Source organism: Melitaea cinxia, chromosome 30, assembly GCF_905220565.1.
Source record: "Melitaea cinxia chromosome 30, ilMelCinx1.1, whole genome shotgun sequence".
Lineage (NCBI taxonomy): Eukaryota > Metazoa > Arthropoda > Insecta > Lepidoptera > Nymphalidae > Melitaea > Melitaea cinxia.
Window position 1 is genome coordinate 1870537 of NC_059423.1, and position 9027 is coordinate 1879563.

Consider the following 9027-nt stretch of genomic DNA (forward strand, 5'->3'; position numbering starts at 1 on the left):
TTTACTTGACGCTTTTTTCGCCGACCTACGTTGTATTATACCTACCGCATAACTTTCTACTGGATATATCGATTTGAATAATTCTTTTTTTGTTAGAAAGGGGATATTCCTAGTTTAGTACCATTATAAGGAAACTAGGATCTGGTGATGGGATCCCAGAGAAATCGAGGGAAACTCTCGAAAATACGCAATAACTTTTTATTGGGTTACCGATTTTGATAATTTGTAATTTATGTTTACGCGAATTTTACTACATGGTCACGGGAGGAGTCCTCCCGTGACCATGGTTGCTGTAAAGTATCCGAAACGTCGGGAATCAAAAGTTAACAATAAACCGCGATAAAATCCGAAAAAAGTGTTTTATTAAATTTGTAATTTAATGAAAAGCTGATGTTCATCATATGGTCACATTTAAATTTTATCGAGATCTGACAACTACTTTTTAAGTAATCTTTGATAACGCGTAGTTACTTGACTATTTTTTTAGTCGATCTACGTTTTATTACTTATCGATGTAATTGAAGTCGGTTTTTTTTCGTTTGTCTGCAAACACAATTATTCTCTCTCGACTCTGGCTTGCGGTCATGTGGGTCTGTCGCGGCACCAACGAAACAATTGTGTGTCGACTACATGGTGTCCACCATGGCCCTAACAGAAAAAAACTATAAAATCAAGGCCCCGTTAATGATTTGAAATCCATTCAACTTGCTATTCTGTCATAAATTATTAGAACCATATCTCTATACTTTTGTATTTTATTGTTATCGTCACCTATTAACATATTTTAATGAGTATAGGTACGAAATATTTCATTCATTATTTTTATACTGAACAAAATTATTGTTTTATTACGAGCTCTTGTCGATGCGCTAAGCGATCTTCACTCTGTCGCTAGGCGATCAATATCCATAAAAATACCTAACTTATTAGTACCTGGATTGAGCAGTATAGTTTGTCCCTAGATATATAGTCTTAGCTAGATTTACTTTTTCGTCCCTATAAATCCATATATTACAAAAAAATTTAAATTTAAATTATAGGCATTTTTTTTTTTTTTTTTTTTTGAGAAAGCATGGTCTCTCACTAGTTTATAATTAATCAATCTATATTATTGATAAAAATAATTCGCTGAATGTGTTATTAAGCGCAATACTCAATAATGGCTAAACCAATTCTAGCCAAAAAAAAAAAAAATAGTACTTTGTTAAAAGTTCTTATGGATAAAAAAATTAAAATTAAATATTTCTCAGAAAATTAAATTAAATAAACAGAAAGGTAACGATTATTTTAATTTCATGCATTTGACTATTTCGTAAGAGTATATCAAGAAGAAAAAGAGACCAAGTAAGATATAAATGACAAACATTAAACTTTACTAGTGGTCGCCCAGAGTTCGAAATTCGAACATAATTAATTTTATCTACACTAATGTTGTAACATTCTACTTATGTTTCCAATACTTGACTTATAATTACTACTGTTATAGCGCAGACAACAAAACACTCAATTTAAGCAATTTCACATGATGGTATAATATCCACATCGATATCGTAAAATCTCATTATAACATCGCGCCTATAACATCCGACAGCTGGGCCCTCTTACTCCATGTAGGAGATAATAATATATCCTTAGTTAATTATATGTAAATATTTTATCAACTCATTAACAATGTTTTGGAAACAACCGTATTTCGCAAATGCACTCATAATGATTATTATCGACGGAAATACAAAATGGCACTTATGCGTTTTTAATGCAAGAATAAAACCGGTCTGTTTGATAACACCGCTAATATCGTAAACAATCGTTTTCGTATAACGGTTTACCGTTTAATGATCGAGTCAAATTTTCTTATATGTACCTAAAACAATGATTATACCTGGGTTGTCTGGACGAAATGGAAATGGTTAATTAAGCCATAAGTCCGCCTATTGTACTTTACTTTGACAAACTATCTTTATGCTTTGTTTGTAATGTATTTGTGGTGTACAATAAAGTACGAATAATCGAAAGTAATAAAGTCGAATAAATACGAAGACCAGACAAAGTATTATGTACCTAAGTGACAATACGTATTTCTTGATATCCGATACGAGATATAAATTCGTTTCCTTTTAAAAACTCAATTTGGCATCCTGCTGCTATATGCCCGTGTGTAATGTTACCAAACTGTTTCTCCGAACCAAGCTGTTGTATGATAAATTCGAGTAGTATCAAATATTTTCCAAAAAGGGTCACCAAATATTTATATTTTAAGTATTACTTTAATTTCTTTTTCTCTACAATTCGTTTTTCTCTACAATTAATTCAAAGAAGGATAATTTTACGTGGCTAAAACATTCAAAAACAAAAATCATAATTGGATTTGATAGCAAACGAAAAAAAAACGACTTCAATTACATCGACAAGTAATAACAACGTAAATAGTTAAAAAAAATTAACAAACGCACTAGTCGTCACTACGATTTTCAAGTAATCCCCTCGATTACTCTGGGATGCCATCATCAGATAGTTTCCTTATCATGATACCACACTTAGAATATCTCCTTTCCAGCAAAAAAAGAATCCACAAAATCGGTTCATAAACGACGAAGTTATCCCCGAACATACATAAAAAAATGTATACGGTCGAATTGAGTAACCTCCTCTTTTTTTGAAGTCGGTTAAAAAATTCGAAATAACTTTATTCAAATAGACCCCAAAAGCACCTTCGAATCGTCATTTTACAAATTACAATTTTGATGTGATTATTATTGAAAGTGAAGCTACCACCGATTCGGAATGTAGATTCTGCAGAGAAGAATCAACAAGAAACTCCGCAGTTACTCTTTTGAAAATAATATATAAACTGGGTTTTAGTACAAAATTTATAATATCATGCATGAACAACATAAGCATATGTGTATCTTTGCGCATGGTTACAATCTTTTCACATAACAATAAGCTGATGTTTATACTCAAGGAACAAAAGAGGGTAAAAGATTCTGTGACAACGATGTGGCTGAAACAAAGCATTAAGGCCTTCTTGGTGGATGATCCTGTCTTTTCTATCACAACTGTTCTTATTTATTTATTTTACGTCTTTTTTTCATTGGACCGACGATCTACGTAAGATTGCCGATGTGGGCTGGATGAGGATTGCGAAAAACCGGGATGTCTGGCGCGAACTTGGGGCGGCATACGTCCAGCAGACTGCAATAGGCTGAACTGACTGACTGACTGACGTCTTTACACACCGATAAAAATAGTACAATTTAACTGACTCTTCGAACTTCGTACCGGCTATTTTCTAACATCGAATTTAAAACAGGCAGTCTTAACGCTTCTAAATCTCTCTAGCGATTTCTACTTCAATTTTACAACATATGCTGGTTTTATGGCGATATTTTTCCGCACCTCTGAGAATAACAATCTTTACAAGAATCAATCGAGTCCGAGTCTACGTTTGCAATCGAGAGGTTTTTGATGAGATCAACATAGTCTACCAACCTACAGGATATCACAGGCAAATAATACTGCTTTCAAGTAGTGCTGTGTTCCCGTGGTGAGTAAGGTGGCTAAAGCTCGTAGGAAACGTCGGGGGTAGGTTCACAAGGCGCTCGCGATGCCTCTGGTGTTCCAGGCGTCTATAAGCTATGGTAACCGTTAACCATCATATTGGTCGTACGTTTGCCGGCCTAATCGTGTCAAATATACCCAAATGTCTATACCGCATTCAAAACTGTATAATTGCAAATATAAACGTCATTAAAATACATTCTTTCAACCATATCTTAAGAAACCTTGAAACAAAACAACGCCCTACATTGTCGTTATAATTCCAATTGTTTATATTCAGGGTGAGTGCAACAATGTATACATTTTTAAGGTCTTATATTCTATTTAAAATGGAGCGCTGCTATATGCACATGCCTATCGTACACAGCGTTATTCTCTTTTCTTTTCGCCTTAATCGTATAAAAAATACAAGCGTTCGGCCCACCTGATGATAAGCGGTTACCGTAGCCTAAGGATACTTGCAACACCAAAAGCATCGCAAGCGAGTTACCAACCCTACCCCTGACCCTCCCCAGGAGCTCGGAATCTGGCTCTGGGGAGTAACCATTATTATTTATCTGTGCTCTTCTGTACGGTCGAGGTACTTCCCCAGTCAAGACTGATCCAGATTGTAAGCAAAATATGTCTCCTTGTACGCTTCTGTGTTTCTTACCTTTAGATAAGCTAAACTCAACATTCTTTTAAGATACGTAATCAAATAAAGAAGTAGGTACTATAATCACATCGTTAAGAATGATAATTACCGGAAAATGTTTGAATTGTTTTTTAATTAAAAAGTAGTAATTTTATGCGATTCTACTATCTTTGTTTTCACACATATACCAATATTTAAATATCAAACGTATTTCAACGTTTGTTAAAAAAGTTTGTCCGTAAATAAGTTATAAATAAATTGTCTTAATCGGGATGAGGTAAAAACAGGTCTTAGCTACGTTTCTTAGCCATGTTTCATTTAAGAAAATACAATTTTTTGCTTTTGCAGTTTCTAAATAAAAATATCTTAGAGATGATGTAGAGTTTAATGGCCAAATAGAGAAATCTTAATAAAATTATTATCTGTTGAATACCGCTTAATGTCAGATAATTCCGAAGTTTTATCAAAAACTGATGAAATCGTCCCAAAGTGTAACAGAACATTCCAAAATATATTACGAATATCGCTTCAGCCAGTAATATCACACTGCTGGGTATAGGCCTCTTTCCCCGTGTAGGAGAATGATCAGCTTAATCCACCACGCTGCTCCAATGCGGGTTGGCAGATAATTACGAATACCTATACCTACTGGCTAATAGCTTTGAATCACTAACGTTCTGTTTCACCGGTTATCGTTAGCGATATTTGAGGGATAACGGTATCCAACAGATAAATTTTTTTGATGTATTATACTTTTTTAATATCAAATTTCACTATATTAATGAGACGGTTTTTTGGGGGTTGTGGGTTCGAATCAAAATCAAAAATAGCTTTATTCAAATAGGCTCCAAGAGCACTTTAGAATCGTCATTTTACAAATTAAAACTTTAAAAATAAATTATTATTTTTGTAAAAGTGAAGCTACCAACGATTCGAAATGTAGATTCTGCAGAGAAGAATCGGTAAGAAACTCCGCAGTTACTTTTTTGAAAATAATATTGTATATACTTTTATTATTTTAAAAAACGCCAATATTCGACCACTAGCCTTTACACAACATCGGAGGTATTATCAGTCAGAAAACTTTACATTCAGCATACAGTTTTAAGGAAGCATACCTCCTCAGATTACAATATAGTAAATTTTAAGAAGAGAAGAAAGAATAATGTTTTTGCCACTAAACGTACTCACAATTCGCTTAGTGTCAGTTCGGATATATGTCATCGTTTTTATATAATAATATCAATAAATTCCTAAATATTCATCCGTTGACACTTCGTAAATGTAGACATAAGTTGTCGAATTGGCTTAAAACCTTAGATTACGACCAGACAGAAAATCTTCTGAATAAAATAAAATCAGGCTGAACCATGTACACGCACACGCATACGTTCAATTACGCACATACACACACGAACATACAAGCGCGCGCGCACGCGCACACGCACACAAACACCCATACACACACACACCCACACGCGCACACACACACACTACACACGCGTACACACACACACACGCGTACACACACTCATACACGCGTACACAAACACATGTATATTTATGTATATATATTTAACTACTTCTTTATTTATTTATTGTATGTATCTATAATATATATAAACGCGAAAGGTCATTCATCACGAAATCTCCGAAACTATAACACCTAGGAACTTGAAATTTGTCAGGTAGGCTCCTTATAGGACGTAGGCATCCGCTAAGAACGAATTTTATGAAAAACGACCCCTAAGGGGGTAAAACGGGGGTTGGAAGTTTGTATGAAAGTCCTATATTTTGAAGTAAGAGACTTGAAATTTCAAATGTAAGCTCTATAGATAGTGAAAAGGTGTCCAAATAATGTATCTTTAGAAATCAACCCCTTTTTGGGGTTAAAACGGGGGATGGTAGGTTTACTCACTCATTACGAAATCTCCGAAACTATAACACCTACAAACTTGAAATTTGGCAGATAGGCTCCTTATAGGGCGTAGATATTTGCTAAGAACGGGTTTTACAAAACTCGACCCCTAAGGGGGTAAAACGGGGATTGGAAGTTTGTATGAAAGTCCTATGTTTTTGAAGTAAGAGACTTGAAATTTCAAATGTAAGCTCTATAGATAGTGAAAAGGTGTCCAAATAATGTATCTTTAGAAATCAACCCCTTTTTGGGGTTAAAACGGGGGATAGTAGGTTGGCTCACTCATCACGAAATCTCCGAAACTATAACAGTTACAAACTTGAAATTTAGCAGATAGGCTCCTTATAGGGCGTAGACTTTTGCTAAGAACGGGTTTTACAAAACTCGACCCCTAAGGGGGTAAAACGGGGATTGGAAGTTTGTATGAAAGTCCTATGTTTTTGAAGTAAGAGACTTGAAATTTCAAATGTAAGCTCTATAGATAGTGAAAAGGTGTCCAAATAATGTATCTTTAGAAATCAACCCCTTTTTGGGGTTAAAACGGGGGATAGTAGGTTGGCTCACTCATCACGAAATCTCCGAAACTATAACAGTTACAAACTTGAAATTTGGCAGAAAGGCTCCTTATAAGGCGTAGACATCCGCTAAGAACGATTTTTACGAAATTCGACCCTTAACACGGGGCTTGGAAGTCTGTGTGAAGGTCCCATGTTTTTGAAGTAAGAGACTTGAAATGTAAAATGTATACCTTATAGATGATGAGGTATCCAAATAATGAATCTTTAGAAATCAACTCCCTTTTGGGGTTAAAACGGGGGATGGTAGGTTTACTCACTCATCACGAAATCTCCGAAACTATAACACCTACAAATTTGAAATTTGGCAGATAGGCTCCTTATAGGGCGCAGACATTTGCTAAGAACGGGTTTTACAAAACTCGACCCCTAAGGGGGTAAAACGGGGGTTGCAATTTTGTATGAAAGTCCTATGTTTTTGAAATTTAATATTTATGCTCTATAGATGGTGAGAAGGTGTCCAAATAATGTATCTTTAGAAAGCAACTCCCTTTTGGGGTTAAAACGGGGGATGGTAGATTGACTCACTCATCACGAAATCTCCGAAACTATAACAGCTACAAACTTGAAATTTGGCACGTAGGTTTCTTATAGGGCGTAGACATCCGCTAAGAACTTATTTTACGAAACTCAACCCCTAAGGGGATAAAACGGGGGATGGAAGTTTGTATGAAAGTCCTATGTTTTTGAAGTAAGAAACTTAAAATTTAAAATGTTTGCTCTTTAGATGGTGAGAAGGTGTTCAATTAATGTATCTTTAGAAATCAACTCCTTTTTGAGGTTAAAACGGGGGATGGTAGGTTGACTCACTCATCACGAAATCTCCAAAACTAAAACAGCTATAAACTAGAAATTTGGCAAGTAGGTTTCTTATAGGGCGTAGACATCCGCTGAGAACGGATTTTTGAAACTCGACCCCTAAAGGGATAAAATGGGGGTTGGAATTTGTATCAAAGTCCTATATTTTTGAAGTAAGAGACTTGAAATTTAAAATGTATGCTCTATAGATGATGAGAAGATGTCCAAATAATGCATCGTAATATATATATAAAAAAGAGAAAGGTCACTGACTTACTCATCACGAGAACTCAAAAACCGCTAGATGGTCCATCAATCCAGGATGGACAAAAATGAAATTTGGCAGGGAGGTAGATTATAGTGTAGTAGTGGACGTCCGCTAAGAACGGATTTTGCGATATTTCCACCGCTAAGGGGGTTTAATTGGGGTTGATAGTTTGTATGAAACATATACAGCCTGAAAATAAAACTAAAAATGTGGTGTATACAGAGGTTTTATAAAAATAACTATTAAATTATACTAAATTGTGCCTTTTAAAAAGTTACTCAGTTTGATAAGCATTTCAAGTGACTGAAATAAAAAAATAATTTGCGTTAAACATCTTAATAGTAATGCATATCTGCATAATCACGCGGACGTAATCGCGGGCAACAGTTAGTGTATTATAAAACAAAGTCTCCAAAAGTGTATGTGATGGATTCGCTCAAAATGTACTGAACGGATTTTCATGCGGTTTCACCAAAGGAGAGGGGGCTTCAAGAGGAAGGTTTACGGAACGGCTAAGCCGACTTTGATGAGAGTTTCACTGGAAGTTTGCCAGGAAAACTTTGTGACACTGATTTAAACGCGGGCGAAGCCGCGGGCACAGTTAGTATATATATATATATATATTATATGAATTAGCGCTAAGTACTGTTTTTTCTTGAATTTAGTTTATAATGGAAGAGCGACTCCATCTGGCTCAGGTGCTTTCTGCACCTAATTGAGGGAGTCAATCACAATATGTAAAAATAACTCGATGGTACTGAAATAAATATTTTTTTCATTCATTTTCATTTCATTTAAAACTGTGTTTTAGTGCAAAATTAGAAACATGTTGCAAATACAGCGTCACTAAGTCCACACATCTTTATCAACTACGTAATCCTGCACCGAGTAATAAGCTTTATCTATTATTTTTTTTTAATAAAAACTTTAAATTTATGTTGAGACAATTCCAGAATCGTTTGTGGTATTTTATTATACATGCGAATACTATGACCCAGAAAGGAAACGTTTACTTTGCGCAGACGGAAACTTGGAGTTACAATTTTGTTATTCCTTCTCGTATTTACAATGCGATTATTACTATTTATTTCAAAACAATCAATATTTTGGTGGATATACATAATATTGTTATAAATATACTGCGAGGCGATCGTTAATATGTCCACCTTTTGGAAAACATCCCGTAGGGAGACTCGAACTCCAAGATCGTAAATGCCGCGAATAGCCCTTTTTGCAAGATAAATATAGTCTCAATATCTGCAGCATAACCTAC